This window comes from Sminthopsis crassicaudata, chromosome 4 (genome assembly GCF_048593235.1).
Source record: "Sminthopsis crassicaudata isolate SCR6 chromosome 4, ASM4859323v1, whole genome shotgun sequence".
Classification (NCBI taxonomy): Eukaryota; Metazoa; Chordata; class Mammalia; order Dasyuromorphia; family Dasyuridae; genus Sminthopsis; species Sminthopsis crassicaudata.
In genome coordinates, this window is record NC_133620.1 from 234,061,769 (window position 1) to 234,078,227 (window position 16,459).

The window sequence follows — 16,459 nt, forward strand, 5'->3', positions numbered from 1 at the left end:
CAGCTTATATGGTAATCTGTAAACAATCTCATTATTTTGAAACAATTGATAATAGTAGTTATATTACTCTTAGTGGTTAATTTTCATTATAATGAAATACTTTCATCATAAGACTTCTTTCTAGATAGATAATTGTATTGCTAAATTATATATGACACTGGAACTCAGAAAAATTAATTGCCTCTTCAGTGATTTCTTAAGGAATGTCAGAACCATGATGTTAATTCAGATTTCCTGCTTCCAATGCTGTCTTTAAAGCTCTCCTACTTTCCTTTGCTAAGGCATGAATTCTCATGCCATTGCTAAACAAATCATTGTTTTCTTATTCTTTAAGGCTGAGAATTATATAGATAAACATAATATAAATAATATAAATTATTTATAATTAAATTGTTTCTTCCATCCCCAAACCCACTTTATATTTTAATTCACTTTGTCCTAGTTAAAATGTTTCTGGAGCTCAAAAACACATATCCTCATGAATTATTTCCCAAAATATGCCTCTTCCTCCCCTTATTAATGTCTACAAGGTCTTATATAAGCAGTCATTTGTATTTAGGAATGGGGGCAAAGGAGTTAAAAAGGACAAAACAAAAGCTCTATACTGACCCTTATTCTAAATCCAGTTATTTTTTTTTAAATGAATTAGCTCTTGAATTCAAGATGTTTTCAGTCTGTCAGAGGAATAAGTAATATATGTACATAATTCAAAGTAGAATAGAATAACTGCATAGAAAAAGAAAGCTCAGAGAGATATGAGACAGAGCTTATTTCTAACTGGCAAGTCAAGGGACAATTTCATGCTTTTTGAAATTTGTAGGGAAAGTTGTAGGAGAGGGTTTAGACATAAATATTGAAGTTGCAAGAGGAGATATTGCATATATGTTATAAGCACAAAACAGAAATAGTTATGAGCAGGACAAGAAAGATTGTCTATTTTCTTAACAGTAAGACATTTTACAATTCAAATATTGATTTCAAAAGGTAAAATTTCAGTGAAAGTACAAGTACTTTTTACTAAATTTCCCATGCATCATTGTTCTTAAACTAGGGACCTCCGTTTCCTGCACCACTCAACAATTTACTTGGCAATTATGCTTAATCTGATTTACTTTTTCCTTTTAGTAATTGGGTCTCTATAATTAAACAAATTAACTGAGCATTGATCTCTCCTTTTGAATCACTTGCTGCTTTGTCTTCTTGCAGATTAAAATTTGTCAAACCCTAATCCCTGATTACTTTAGCTATCAGCCTTATGTAACTTTGCTCTTGTACTGCTAAATGGAGCTGGGCAAAGTCACAAAATTCTACTGACTGGGCTCACTACCAATTGATGCCATAGAACAATGATATTCCTATTTTTCATTTCCCCTATTTCTTATTTTATTCTTTACAATCTCCCTATAATGTGATATATAATCTGAAACTATTCAAATTCAATAATTTATTAACGTGTATATCTAATGGATTTTTCTCAAAAGGCATCCTTCTTAACTTTGGTATTGGACACAACTGAGTCTTATCTCATTCCTTGTAGTGTTTTTTTCTCTGTATTTTTGTTACTCAATTCTCTCTTGGTTGTCCTAATGCCTATCTGACATTTTCTCTTGCTGGATCATCATTGTCCCATCAGGCCCTCTTGTTGGGTTTATGCCAAGATTCTGTTTTAGGTTACCTTCTATTCTTTCTATTTATTCTCTTTCTTAGTGACTTATTATTTTACATGGATTTGATCATGTTGCCTATAATGATGAATCCCATAGGTATATTACCTGCCCCAGTTACTTAAACTTTCCATCATGTATTGGACATTCCAAGTGAATGTTCTTTATCTATGTAAAGCTCAGTATGTCCCAAAGCCACTCATTATTTTTCCCATTACCCACAGACCTCTGCTTCTGAACTCTCTTATTTTTTTCAAGAGTTCCATTATTCCTTCAGTCACCAGATTCATAACTTTACTGCTATCCTTTGCATATCACGCTTACTTATCCCCAATCCCTACAGTTAATTAGTTTTCACATAATGTTCTTTCAATCACCATAATATCTCCCACACTTGTTTCTTTCCCTTCATTTACTCAGCTACCATTCTTATTCTGACTCTTGTCAGTATCTAGAGTAGTGCACTATCTTCCTAATTGGTGTCCAAGGCTCTTCCTCCTTCTATTCATCTATTACATATCTTCTAAACAGGTTTTCCTAAAGCATAAAGTTGAACAAATGATTCCTCTGCTCATTAAATCCTACAGGACTCACTAAATCTCAAGTTTCCAATATAAACTATTATTTTTGATTTTTAAATCCTTCTGAAAGAGGACCCAATCTTTATTTCCAGTTATAGTGCAGTAAGTTAATGACTATTTTCCCATTTTTGTTTGAATTCCTAGCCCCTTAGTACACCATATGATCTATTTTAGGACTTTAGTAAATCTTGTTGATTTTTAATTTTTTTTGTGGTTAATCTTTCAGGGATCACTTAGTCTTACATATCTTCAGAGGCCCTGGAAAGATCATTATACTCCAAAGTATGACCTTAAATTGCTGAAATCCTTAATTGCAATAGAATTTTACCATTTAAGGGAGAGTTTTGTTGGATGGGATTTTTTTTTTCTTTTTTTAACCCTGACTTGAGTTCAGGTACAAAGAGTATTTTGCCTGAATATTATAAAGTATATGTCACTTTATATCTGGCTAGACTGCAAAGAAAGTTAGTCTTGAGTGGGTTGAATGATAATTTGTAGGTATGGGAGTCTAAACTGAATGCTTTCTGGTTAGCAAAGGAATAACATGAGAGATCTGTTTACTTATGTTGTAGAGCAAACTAAAACTAGTACTAAAACTAGTAAAGAATATTAAGATGTAGGAGTTTATCTAAAATTAATCTTTGCATTGTCTTTAATTTTTGCCACACTTGCCTTTGATTTTCATAACCAAGAATCTGTTTAAAATTGCAGATACAAGTTGTAACAAACTATTTGTTAATATAATTTTTAATATTTCTGGACATTTAAAATTTATTTTGTTACAGTTTTTTTCCTAATTGTGTATACAAAATTACCACTGTATCTACATTTTGATAAAAAGATGGAAATTTATACCTTTTATGTCATTTGCTCCTTCAATCCATTGCTTGAGATGAGATTATCTGTTCTCCAGTCAGGCATCTACAAGATTATGTAGAGATTGAGTAAGCTCTCAAAAATGAATGGTATTCATATATTCAAGGGTGACATGCAGTGGGCAAAATTTTTCCTTTTTTTTTCTTTGGATTTCTGGTCCTAAGAGGATCCCACCATATTCTCAGTCACGTTAAGTATACTGACGTGGGAATCATCAATATTTTTTTTTAGCTATGCTTTGCCACTTTTTAATTTTAGCTGCAACATGCAAGTGTTTAGGAAATCAAATTTTGAAGTATGTAGTTCAGTTCTTTTTTGAGGTTGATATATTTGCTATATTCTTACATCATTTTATTTTACTTCTGAGATTCAAGCTTTATAAATTTGCTGGGATTCTCTAAGGATGATAGAACTAAAGGTCTCCTGAGTATTTCTATAGTTATTTAGTGTTAAAAGCCCTAGAGTGCCTGAGCAGCTCAAATAGTCAACTTGTTAACCTAATCTTTGGAAACTAGGGAGCACTTGAGGACTCTATGATATCTAAATCTTATGACTTATATCAATAAAATCATAAGCATATCAGTATCCATCAGATAACATTTAAAATGATTTTTGGATTTAGAAAAAAGTTTCCTATTCTACAAAGCAATATAAATCAATAAACTGCTTGTTCCCCTGAACCACAAACAAACCCAACAACAAAATATATTCTTCTGCAAATCTTAGAAAAAAGGGGCTTTCCTCATTAGAGCCTTATATTTTACAATTTTCCTTTTGTTACAAGAAGGGGAATCATTTAACAATTTTGGCAGAAATATTGTCTATTCGCTGCCTGATACATACAAAGCATTTTTTGAGATGTAAAAATAAGTCATGAAGATATTTCCTATTAAGAGAGGGAGAGGGAAAGGAACAGAGAGAAAGGGAGGGAGGGAGGGAAGGAGAGGGAGAAGGAGAAAGAATACTTTAAGAGATAACTTAATAATATTTAAAGTCTTCCTGTCACTATGATATCATGTCTGTGACAGCTTTCTGATTGTTTTCCTTAAGTCCTCATTTTAGTTCAATCATTGTTGTGTCTTACTCTTTGTGAACCCATGGACCATAGCACCCTAGTCCTCCACTATATCTTGAAATCTGTCCTAGCTCATGTTTGTTGTTTTCATGATACTATTTTTTTCTTTGCCCTCCCCTTTTCCTTTTGCCCACAATTTCCAAATCAGGATATTTTTCAATGAATTTTCAGTGAGTTATGTGGCCAATGAATTTAAGCTTTAGCTTTAGTATTTGACCTCCCCTGAGTTCATTTCTTTCAGGATCCACTGACTTAATCTCCACGATGTCTAAAGCAGGGCTTCTTAAATATTTTACTCTTTGTGGTACCCTTTCTCCCTGGAAATTCTTATGTAGCCTGGGTATATAATATAAAATAGTTATACAAATAAAACTTTATTCATAATAAATCATAATTTCATGACCTCCATATTCAGTTATGTGACCTCATATAAGGTCACCACCTACAATTTAAGAAGCTTTGGTCTAAAGAATGCTCAAAGTTTTTTCTAGCACCATAATTTGAAAGCATCAATTCTGCATTGCTCAGCTTTCTTTGTAGTCCAACTCTCATAGCCATAATTGCTACTGGCACAAACAAACATAGCCTTGATTTTGTTGGCAAGGTGGTATCTCTTCTTCTTAGTATGAAGTTCCGATTTTCTATAACTTATTTTGCAATGAGCAAATGTCTGTTTATTTAAAGGCCTTGTTCATGTCTACAGTGATTTTTTTTGTGCCCACAAATTTAAAATCTGACACTCCTGACATTTCTTCTGCTTCTATTTGCCAAGAAGTGATGGGACCAGTTGGCAAGATCTTAGTTCATTTGATGTTAGGTTTCAAGCCAGCTTTTAAAATCATTTCCTTTACTTATATAAAAAGGGCATTTATTTCCTCCTCACTTTTTGCCATAGAGAATTTCTCATTGCTTTTTTGTTTAGCCCATTGTAATATACTTTGCACACAATTGCTGTTAGTCCCTCCATTATAAATGACCTTTATGATTCTTGTTCTTATGTTTCTAGTATATCCCCATGTGAGTATAACTTCAGTTCTATTTTACCACACTCCATCTTTTTTTCTCTCTGGCTACATTTAGTAGTCCTATTGAAAACATTATTCTAGTTATGGATATCATGACATAAAGTTGAGGACATATTTGCTTCTTGAATCATACTCTATAATTCTTCATGTTACCTAAACTTGGGAATTGTATATGAACTTTTAGACCATGAATTTATTTCTAGTCCTTTCTTATAACCTGTCTTGAGGCCTTCTGAAAGTATTCTCAACTGTTATGCTTCTACTTTCATTTCAGCCACACTTTATGACATTTATTTTGTTTTTTTTCCCTCTTTTTTTTTTATTAAAGCCTTTTATTTTCAAAACATATGCATAGATAGTTTTCAACGTTCACCATTGCAAAACCTTGTGTTCCAATTTTTTTCTCCCTCCCTTCCCCTATCTTCTCTCAGGTAGCAAGTAATCCAATATATATATGTTCCACAATCATCATGGTGGACAAGAAAAATCAGATAAAAAATGAAAAAAATGAGAAAGAAATCAAAATGCAAGTAAACAGTAATAAAAAAATGAAAATACTATGTATGATTCACACTCACTTTCCACAGTCCTCTCTCTGGGTGCAAATATATGTCCTTTATTTTGGTAGATGTGAATAATTAACTTTTTATCATCCTTTTTTTTTTTTTAGCTATAAGCCACTTCTAATAGATATATAATCTTATGAAGTCCTATTTCTAGAAAATAGCAATTACTTTGTATTATGCCAACATCTAGAAATCCAAACTCAATTTTCTTTTATCATCTTGTTATGTATCTTTTCATTACCCTAACTAAAATTTCCCCCCTTTATACATGGTGAAAATGCCACTTCTAGGTAACGCTTTCTAGGCATCTTTTTTTCTGTGCACAAGAGCCACAAAAAGTTACCTAATTCTTATTTTGAAAACCAGTGAATCATTTCTGGTACGTTTTCAGGAAGATGTTCCAAGAAGAAACCAAACTTCTGGTGGTGAAAAGAAAAATAGCTACCTCAGCTCCCCTGAGCACAATCCTATTCCCCAACTGCCCCTAGTTTTTCTCCCTCGTCTGATTCTTATTGGAATTCCTAATAACCTAGAGTACAGAGAAGCAATCTCTGATCTTCATTACTTTTTAATTTTTTTTTCATTTTTTCACTAAATATTTCTCATTTTGAGTTCTAAATGATCTCTTTTCTTCTCCTTCCCTCCTGATTAAAAATGCAATCAATATGTGATAGTTAAAAAATGAAATGACTGAGTAATCAAAGGTTTGGACTCTGAGAATATCACTTTACTAATCAATACATGCCAATGGCTGAACAAGTCCAGACGAATAGTTTTCCTCAGCTTTGATACTGGACATTGAATACAGGGGGTGACAGACTTTTTTTTTGCATTAGAAATGATTGAATAAGATCTATTAATTAAAAGATAACAACCAGTATGCAAAATTAGTAATCTGAGAAAGATTGGGGACTTTCCAAGTTGGGAAGGTGAGAGTAAAAATGTATAATTACTTGAAATTGGAAAAAGAGGGGCCCTACTCCCCCTGTCTGTATATACAATCAAAGGAACATGGAAATACATTTTAAAATAGCATAAACATAAAGGAAATAAATACAAAGGTATGCAAAATTGTTAAATACATGATTCTTTGCACTAAGAGGTGGAACTAATATATAGGGTCCATGAAAGACTTTGTTCAGTAGGTAGTACTTTAGGTGCATCTAAAAGAAAAAAAATTCTCTGAGGCACAGATAATGAGAGAATGCAAGGTATATGGAATGAGTAGTACAAAGACAAAGAAAAGAGATATGGTCTTGTGTCTAAGAAATGGAGAGAAATACAGTTCTGCTGTATTACCAATTGTGAGAAGTTGATAATGTCCAATGAGCCTGGAAAGATTTGTTGAGGCTGGAGCTTTCATGAAGTGCTTCTAAACTGAATAGAGAAGCTTTCATTTTTTGATCCATGAGGCAATAGGAAGCCATGAACATTTGTTGAGTCGGGAATGGCATGGTCAGATTCATGCTTGAGTAAAATATTTTGGCATAAAAAATGTCCTGTAGAATGCCCTCCAGTGGTGTAAAACACTTGAGTTAGAGAGGTCAGGTAGGAGACTGTTGCAGGTCAGGGAAGATGAGGGTCTGAAATAAGATGATATTTGTATAAGTGTAGAGAAGAGATGGGATTGTAGAGTTTTTGTGCAGGAAGAAAGAATAAGATTTGACAGCCCAATCAAAATCACCAGATTGCTTCCAGTCTTTCAATTTGGCAACTATATCAGTATCATAGATTCTTCATCTTCCTTTGGATTTTGATGGAAATAGAAGGTGAAGTAGGGAAATGAGAAGGATAATTCTATTAGACTAAGTTTTTAAGTCAGAAGGTAAGGAAAATTTGGGTCAGTGAATATGTTCTCCAAATGAACTGTGTTAGAAAGAAATCACTGTCAATCTAGAGACTGATAGACTGAATGATTTTTATTTCTGTTGCTCTTAATATTCCTCTGTATGAATGATTTAAAGTTGTTTTATTTGGAATACTTTCCTCTTTAATCCATGAGCTGCTGCTTAGAACTGGGACTTGCTTAGTATTAGCTACATCAAACAGCTTGTAAGTCTGGTGCAGTGACCATATATGTGAATGTAAGGTAGACTTTGAAGACCTTTTTTATTGCAATGGATAGAAACCTTTTTTTTTTTTCTTGGAGGCAATTGAGGTTAAAAGTGACTTGCCCAGTTACACACATAGGAAGTGTTAAATGTCTGAGAACAGATTTGAACTCAGGTCCTCCTGACATCATGGTTGGTGCTCTATTCAATTTACCACCTAGGTGCCCTAAAACCTTTTTTTAAAACTTAATTTTTTCCCCAGTTAAATGTGGAAAGGGAATTCATTTCAATTTTTCTTAAGAAGCACTGAATTCCTCATCCAGCTATTTCACAGAATACCCAAAGGCAAATAGTTTCCTTTACCCTCTTTTACTTTTTCTAATACATTAAAAGTCTGTAGGAATTGATAAAAGAAAGCTCTAGATTTAAAAGCTTTTCCTGCCCCAGCAAAAGGGACACCTGAATATTATATTGGCATACACTATGGTCCTAAGGTTTAAGTTAACATTCCAGGTATGATCCAATTAAATGCTTTCCTTAGGAACAATTCTTTTTTATCTAAATAAAATGTTACAATTAAAGGAGATGAAAGTTCCAAGTGAGAGACAACAACAACAACAAAATGCCCAATTTGGTTTAGCTAAAAGAAAAACACAGCATAAATGAAAAAAGACTTAGATATTGGCAAGGGAAGTTTGAATGTAATACATGTGTATACCCACATAAGTATACATTTGAAGTAGTTTAACATTTTGTGACAGAAAATGTTCAATCTTCAACTTAGTTTTGAAAGTCTTCCAAGGCTAAATTGGGATGCTTAGAGAAATTCAGAGGAAATAACAACTTTTCCCTCTTTTTTAATGGCTCCAAGGAAAAAGAAGTTCACACATTTTTTATTATTTTTTCTGATGTACAAATGAATGAGTGCTGGTACAAGTGTTCCTGTTTCATCTTTTAATCTATATTTGATAAAAGTTGATTAGGGAAAAGAAAAGCAGTTTCTAATAAGATTGGAGTTAGTTTAAAATGAAGAGGAAAATTTTCTTTAGAAAGCTTCTAAGCTTTTAGAATATCTGTTATTTGGGCCCAATTGAAACATTAATTCATTCTAGTCTTTATTTCTTCCTTTAGTCTGATCAGTCAAGAGGAAAAAAAAAAGAAAAATAAAATAAATAACGACTCTCTTACTTTCTAAATTGTAAGAACAAAATTTTGAAATTGGGGTGGAGTTGGAGTGGGGAGGCTAATAGAAAAGAAAGCCAAGTAAAAGGGGAAATAGAAAAAAAAATGGAGAGGACTAAAAAAAAAGGGAGGGCAGATTGAAGAGGTGTTGGTTATAAGCAAAGCAGTGGTGAAGAGGGAAAGGGTGAAAGAAGAGAGAAAAGTATAACTTGGGAAAAAATAGGATGGCAGGAAATACAGAGTTAGTAATTTTAATTTGTGTGTGAATGTGAATGGGATGAACTCTTCCATAAAATGGAAATGGATAGCTGAGTGGATTAAAAGCCAGACTCTTACAACATATTTATAAGAAACACATTTGAAGCAGAGTGATACACACAGAGTAAAGGTAAAATGCTGGAGCAGCATTTATTATGATTTAGCTATGATTTAGATCAGGTAGTGATCCTGATCTCAGATCAAGGATAAGCAAAACCAAATCTAATTAAAAGATATAAGGAAGGAAAGTACATCTTGTTAAAGAGTCCCATAGAGAATGGAGCAATATCAATACTAAATATATATGGACCAAGTGGTATAACATCCAAATTCCTAGAGGAGAAATAAGCTGCAAAAAGAAACAGCAAAACTATATAAGTGGGGGATCTCAACCTCTTTCTATCAGAACCAGATAAATCTAATCACAAAATAAACAAGAAAGAAGTTAAGGAGGTGAATAGAATTTTAGAAAAGTTAGCTATGATAGACTTTTGGAGAAAATTGAAAAAGGAAAGAAGGGAATATATTTTTTTTTCAGCCTTACATGGCACTACCCAAAAGTGATCATATATAAAGGCATAAAAACCTTAGAATTAACTGCAGAAAGGTAGAAATAGTAAATGCATCCTTTAGAGGTCATGATACAATAAAATTATGTGTGATAAAAGGCCATGGGAAAGTAGACCAAAAATGAATTGGAAGCTAAATAATCTATCCTAAAGCATGAGTGGATCATACAACAAATCATAGAAGCAAATGATAATTTCATCCAAAAGAATGACAATAATGAGACATACCAAAATTTATGGGATGCAGCCAAAGCAGGTCTTAGGAGAAATTTTATATTTCTAGATGCTTACATGAATAAAATAAAAAAGAGAAGATCAATGAATTGGGCATGCCACTAAATAGTCTAGAAAAATTTAACCCTCCCCAATTAAATACCAAATTAGAAATTCTGAAAATGATTGGAGGGATCCATAAAATTGAAAGAGAACTATTGAACTAATTAACAAACTAAGAATTGGCTTTATGAAAAGAAAAAAAATAGATAAACCTTTAGTTAATTTGATTAGAAGAAGGAAAGAAGGGGAAGCTAGTTGGTGTGGTGGATAGAGCACCAGCTCTGAAGTTAGGAGGATCTGAGATTTATTGGAAGATAGATTTTTTTTTTCATTCAAAACTATTAATTAAATGAGACCAATTAATTAAAATAATCTTGGCCCTGATACAAATAGGGAATCTGATTTCTAATTGGTAAAATATTAGAAGTTTACCAAGTTGGGAGGAGGAGAGTGAAAAGGTACAATTAATTGAAATTAGCAAAAAGTTTCCTACCTTCTAACTCCAAATATCTATATATGATCTAAGCAACATGGAAACTATAATTGATTGATCAGTGCAGGAACAATTTTCAAATAAGTCATGTGTGTTGCTTAAAATGTATTCGAGAGATTAGGGATTAAAGTTTCTTAGTATCTAGTTCAGTTCCTTTCCTTAGGTTGATATATTTATTATATATTTACATCATTTTATTTTCCTTCTGAGTTTCAAATTCAGAAAAAAATTGCTTATATAAATTTTTGGATAAGATCAACTTTCTGGTCAGCACAACCTAGATTCTTATTTAAAACAATAGGTAGAAATAGCTTAGCTACTTAGCTACAATCAAAAATTATTGAAACAAAGCAACAAAGTCCTCTTACAATTCCCATAATTAAAGATGAAATTGTATTAGACCTATGATTGAATAAAAAGGGAACTGAGCTATATCCAGAATTGAGTTACAAGTTGGAGTCAATGTGGATTACTCCTCACCCATAATCACTTGGTGAGCTAATCCCTCCAATATTCCCCATTTGATTCACTGAGGAATGGATAACCCATTCCTCCCAGGGATCATTCAACTATAAGCCAGATCTATAACTCATATGTACAAAGAGAAATTACTTTAGCCAGAATATATATCAAACTACATAGAGGGCTAACAAGGACTAATTTTGAGAGGAGCTATTTACATGTCATTAAGTCACTAGGAAAACTTAAACATAAATATCATGGAAAAAAAAAAAAAAGACCTGACAATAAAACAACAAATATCACTTATCAACTAACCAAAAGTCTCTTATTTCCCACTAAGCTATTTCCAATGTGCATTTAATATCACATTTTGTCTTGAGTCCCAAATATGCCTTGTCATCAACTGATCTGTGGAAACCTCTATTAGGCTCTATTCTCAGAGTAGCTCTGAAGGGGACTCTGTTTCTCTGATTCCAAGTTACTTGTAATGGTTCTGATAATTCTGCTAAAATCTACCAGCAAGAAGATTTAATACAATATAGCGTAACATCTTAAACTTTGTTTTTCAAATTTGAACCATTAGAGTATATTACTTTCTCTTTCTTTCTTTCTTTAAAACCTATACATGATATAGAAATCTTAAAAAATTCCTGAAGACCTAAATTGTAAAGGAAATCTTCTGTATTTTTCATTTTTTTTAGATGCTTTAAAAGTGGGAAAATAATTTCAATTTAGGAGTTGGGGTTAGAAAAAGAAAATAACTGAAAAACTAATTCCCAACCAAGAGGAGCTTATATTTTTTTGCACCATTAATTTAGGTTAGATCTATTAAAATGGAAATAATTAATACTTGGACTCATTACACTTTCACCTTTCAGCAATTCAAAGTACACTCTAGAGAATGTAGAAGTAAATGTTAACATGATTGTCACAAAAGGGGAAAAGGAAAACTTTTTATCTGCACTGTTTCTGATATCTCTCTCTTTGCACCCAATAATAATAAATATTAATGAAAGTAGAGTTTATTTCCTAATATATCACTTGACTCTGGATAAGTACTGATTAGTGTGGCTCAATGAATGGAAGTGGTATTTCATAGAGAATGTCATGTTCCTTAAGATTAAGGGAGCCCATTATTTAGGGAGAGAATATAGAATTCTGCATAATTTCCAATCTCTTGAGAAGAGTTTCATACATGTGGTCCAGAGGTGGGAGACTAATAATGGACTAAGACATAATAAAGAGGAGCAAAATTCAAGACCTTTATTTCTTCTGCACTTGGAACTGTTCAGATGTGAGGGGTCTGATGGATAGGAATATGTGGACTATTAAAATAGTCTTGTTTCTCTAGCTAACTTCATGGATTATTTTTCTTCATGAAAGATTATAAGGTTTTATGCCAAGAATGCAAAGGTAAATTAGTCAATAAAAAAAAAGAATTTTTCAGTATTTACTCTGTTCCAGCTCTGCATTGTGCTTATAAATTCAAAAGTGAGCAAATTGCTCTCATATTTTAGTAGAGGGATTTCTGGCTATGGGAAAGAAAAGTTTTGTTCTAGGAATTTCAGGGATAGGATGACAATAATTTTGCTTGTTTTATTGGTGTAGCTAGAGAATTTTCTACACTAGTAAGTAAGAAAGGTGAGAATATATATCTTTTATTTTCATTGTGTAAATCATTGGGAAAAGAGAAGATTGTAAAAGAATGGAAATGCAATAATTTTGAAATAAGATAGAAAAGGCAGGTCAAACTATGCACTTCAGAAGCTTCAAGTGTATGATGTTCACAGTGGATAAGGAAGAAACCAGTATAAGTGCAAGTCACAAAGCAGACAAGTAAAATTCATAACAGATTAGAAAGCAAGAGAAATGATGAAAATAATTAATAAACAAATAGGTGTTATGGATTTATGCTCTACTATACCGTGTGATATGGTTTAGTGCTACAACTATAGAATGACACATTTTCTACTCACAAGGAAGGTGAGTGAGATACAATACACACACACACACAGACACACACACATAATTTTCACAAAAGACCAATGATATCTCAGGTAATGTCTTCACTTGCACTTGAATTGGATTTAAGTGAGGCAGATTTGCACAGAGTCATCAACTTTCCTCTCTTTTCCAAGATCATCTTGGGCCCAGAGACAGAAAAAAGTGCAAATGATAGCCTGAGATGCAGTGGAGGACCTTGATATCTTCAAAGTCTTACCAAGTTCTATGAACCACAGGGCCTACCTTCAGTCACCTTTATGGCCATTGGGACAAATTATTTTCATCTCACCCTTCTTCTGAGGAAAGTCTTCACATGCTTGAACAGCATAAACATAAATGAAATAAACAGAAATTCACAAAAGTGGTTTAAAAAAGGTGCTTTATCATAAGAGGGCAGAAAATAACACCAGAAGATATTACTTATTTGCATCAAAAAAAGAGAAAAGATTCTGCAAGACACAGATAAGGAGAGAGTGCATTCAGTGATATTGTGTCTAAGAAATAGACTGAAATACAATTCTGTTGTATCAACAAATAAGAGAGATTTGATGATATCCAATGAGCCTGAAAGCATTTGTTAAGGCTAGGTCTTTCATGAAAGACTACTAAAACTGAATAGAGGAACTTTCATTTTTGATCTATGAAGCAGAAGAGATTCTAAAGTTTGTTGAGTTGGGAATGACTTTGTCAAATTTGTTCTTAAGTAAAATTCTTTTGGTTGTGCTGTATAGGATGTCGTGTAGTGGTGAGATGCTTGAGTTAGGTCAGATAGGAGACTGTTACAATAATTTAGGTCTGGAAAGATAAAGCTCTGAACTAAGGTGACAACTGAGTACAGAGAAGGAATTGTATTCAAGAGTTTTTGTGAAGATAGAAAAACAAAATTTGTCAACATAATCTATAAGTAGCCTAGTTGAGGTAGAGAAGTTATTTGAAGATGGAAGGTTTTATGTCTGATAAGTCACTAAGACATGGATGGAGAAGACCCTAGACTTTTAATTCAAGAACATGAAAATTTTGCCAACCACTAAATCTTCATTCTTGTGTCCAGCCAAGTTTTTACAATTACCATTTATGGAATAACCCTTATAAAGATGCAATATGGCAGCTGCTTCTGTAGATGCTGTAGCATCTACCTCTTCAGAAGCAGAGGTATAGATTAAAAGAAAATCTTTCACATAGCCAAAGGTGAAATGTTAGAAGAACAAGAGAAAGAATTTTTGATACTAATGCAGTTATCAACTTAAGGCAATTTTTGGTGAATATAGTGAATGTGATTGAAGAGGTTTCAGAGAAAAAAGTAAAGAATTCCATTTTAGTTCTATTGAATTTGAGATTTATGTAATATATCTACTTTGGAAGGTCCAAATTGGATCATTGGTGATCTGTTACTGAAACTTAATGGAGAAACTAGCACTATTTTCTATCTATCTATATTTGCTTATCTATTTATTGATATTCACATACATCAGTGTTTGCATCTATTTTTTTTATCAATCTAACTGCATCATAGTTATGTGAAAAATAGATTTCTATCATAATTCTGTCTTTCATAAATTTCTGTAATATGACTCAATTTCCCCTAGAGCTGATCACCTATGAAGAATCTATTTAAAGTCTTTTTTTTTTTCAAAAAATTTTTTTCTGCTGTAATGTCCTTTCCTAAAAGCTCATGAGACATGAGATTTTTCTCAAGAAGAACAATTTGAAGGAAAAAAAGTATCAATGTGATGTTAAAAAAGGGTGACTTGAAAATGAAGCATGAATAGAGCTATGAGGTAAGAGGATGAATATAAAAGGGCTGATATTCTGATATGGAATGAACTTTCAGAATAAAGTCAAGAGTACTCAAGCTGTGAATGAGATGAGACTAGCAAGGAAAAAAAATGGGGATTTTGGAAAGTGTTGGTTTTTTAAGTTTTGTTGATGAAAAGACTAAGATCAAGGAAAGGATAGGATTAGGGCTTCATTTGAATAAAGTGATGATAATTGATCATATTTAAATGAAGACTCCTTTATTTTTATTTTAATCCTTTATTATTTGACCAAGGATAATCAGTTTTTCACTAGAAAGGATAGAACAAAATGAATAGTAAATTTGGTAGTCTAAGTAAAGGGATACTGAGATTATTTAGTAACTGGAAGAGAGGAATTCTATTTATTGGTACTGAAATAGTGGCATATATCCTTTTAATGCCATAGTTCATGATCTTAAAAATATCAAATAAGAAGAGAGTTCTACTAGATTGGAGAAGGGAAATGGTTTGCCTTATTATTATGCTGACAATGTCTTTTTGTCCTTGGACATATTTACAATATGGCTTCATGGAAGTTTTTCTGACATGTTTGAAACAGTTTCCCTTGCATTCCACTTTCAAAGACCTATGATTCCATCTAGGAAAAGTTACAAAATCCTCCTGCATAAATATATTGAGGAACATACACAACCACAAATGATACAATCTGCTTGACAAAACCATGACAATAAACATTTGGTAAACCAAAAGATTCAAGATTAAAAAACTGAAACCATGAAGAGAGGTAAGAAGGAAGTTGGTCTTAGCACTTCCAGATTTCAAATTATATTACAAAACAGCAACATCAGATGTATTTAGAGTTTGTTAAAAAACATAAAGAGATAAATCAATGGAACAGACTACAACAGAGAGTTAAAAACAATGAAATTCAATTACCTGAAATGGAAAATACAAATTGCCTATGAAAGAATTTTTTTTTTGATAAAAATATGTTGGAAAATCCAGAAAGTAGTCTGGTAGAAAGTAAGTTTGACCAATATCTTATACCATATTCCACAAAACATTTTAAATAGATATATGACCTTAATATTAATGATCGTAAAATATGTAATTAGAAGAGAAGTATATTGGATACTAGGGTGTTGGGGGTTCATCCAGGTGAAAATTTGTGAGTCATTTGGCTAGAGGAGCCTTGAACTTGGTAGTGTATTGGCAGAGAGGATATTAAGTAATCTCAGACATTAATTAATTATTAATTACTAATAATTAGTTAATGGCTTTTTAAACTTTTTCTTTTGTTTTCTTAATGCCCTAAACCATGGAACTTACTGAAGTTGCTTTGCTTTAATATGTCCAAAGTTCAGAAAGTTTGTAAGGAGCACATATAATGTCTAGTTCTCCATCTCTACCTTTTATTTATGTGAGCCTAAAATACTTCATGCAGAATTCTTCATAAAATAAGTGATAGAGCCAATTGCAAAAACTAGAATAAATAACTTTGATAACTTAAAACCCAAAAGCGCCTGTACACACAAAATTAATGCATAGATTAAATATGATAAGAAAGTAAATAGTTGAAAGGGGAAATATATATTTGAATCAAACTTCTCTGAGGATTTA

General features: G+C 32.4%; 1 long non-coding RNA gene across 1 annotated transcript in view; it reads left to right on the forward strand.

The window, feature by feature from the left end:
* LOC141541243 (uncharacterized) overlaps window positions 1–16,459 on the forward strand; it is a 159,359-nt gene that overhangs the window by 90,157 nt on the left and 52,743 nt on the right. The window lies entirely within an intron of this gene.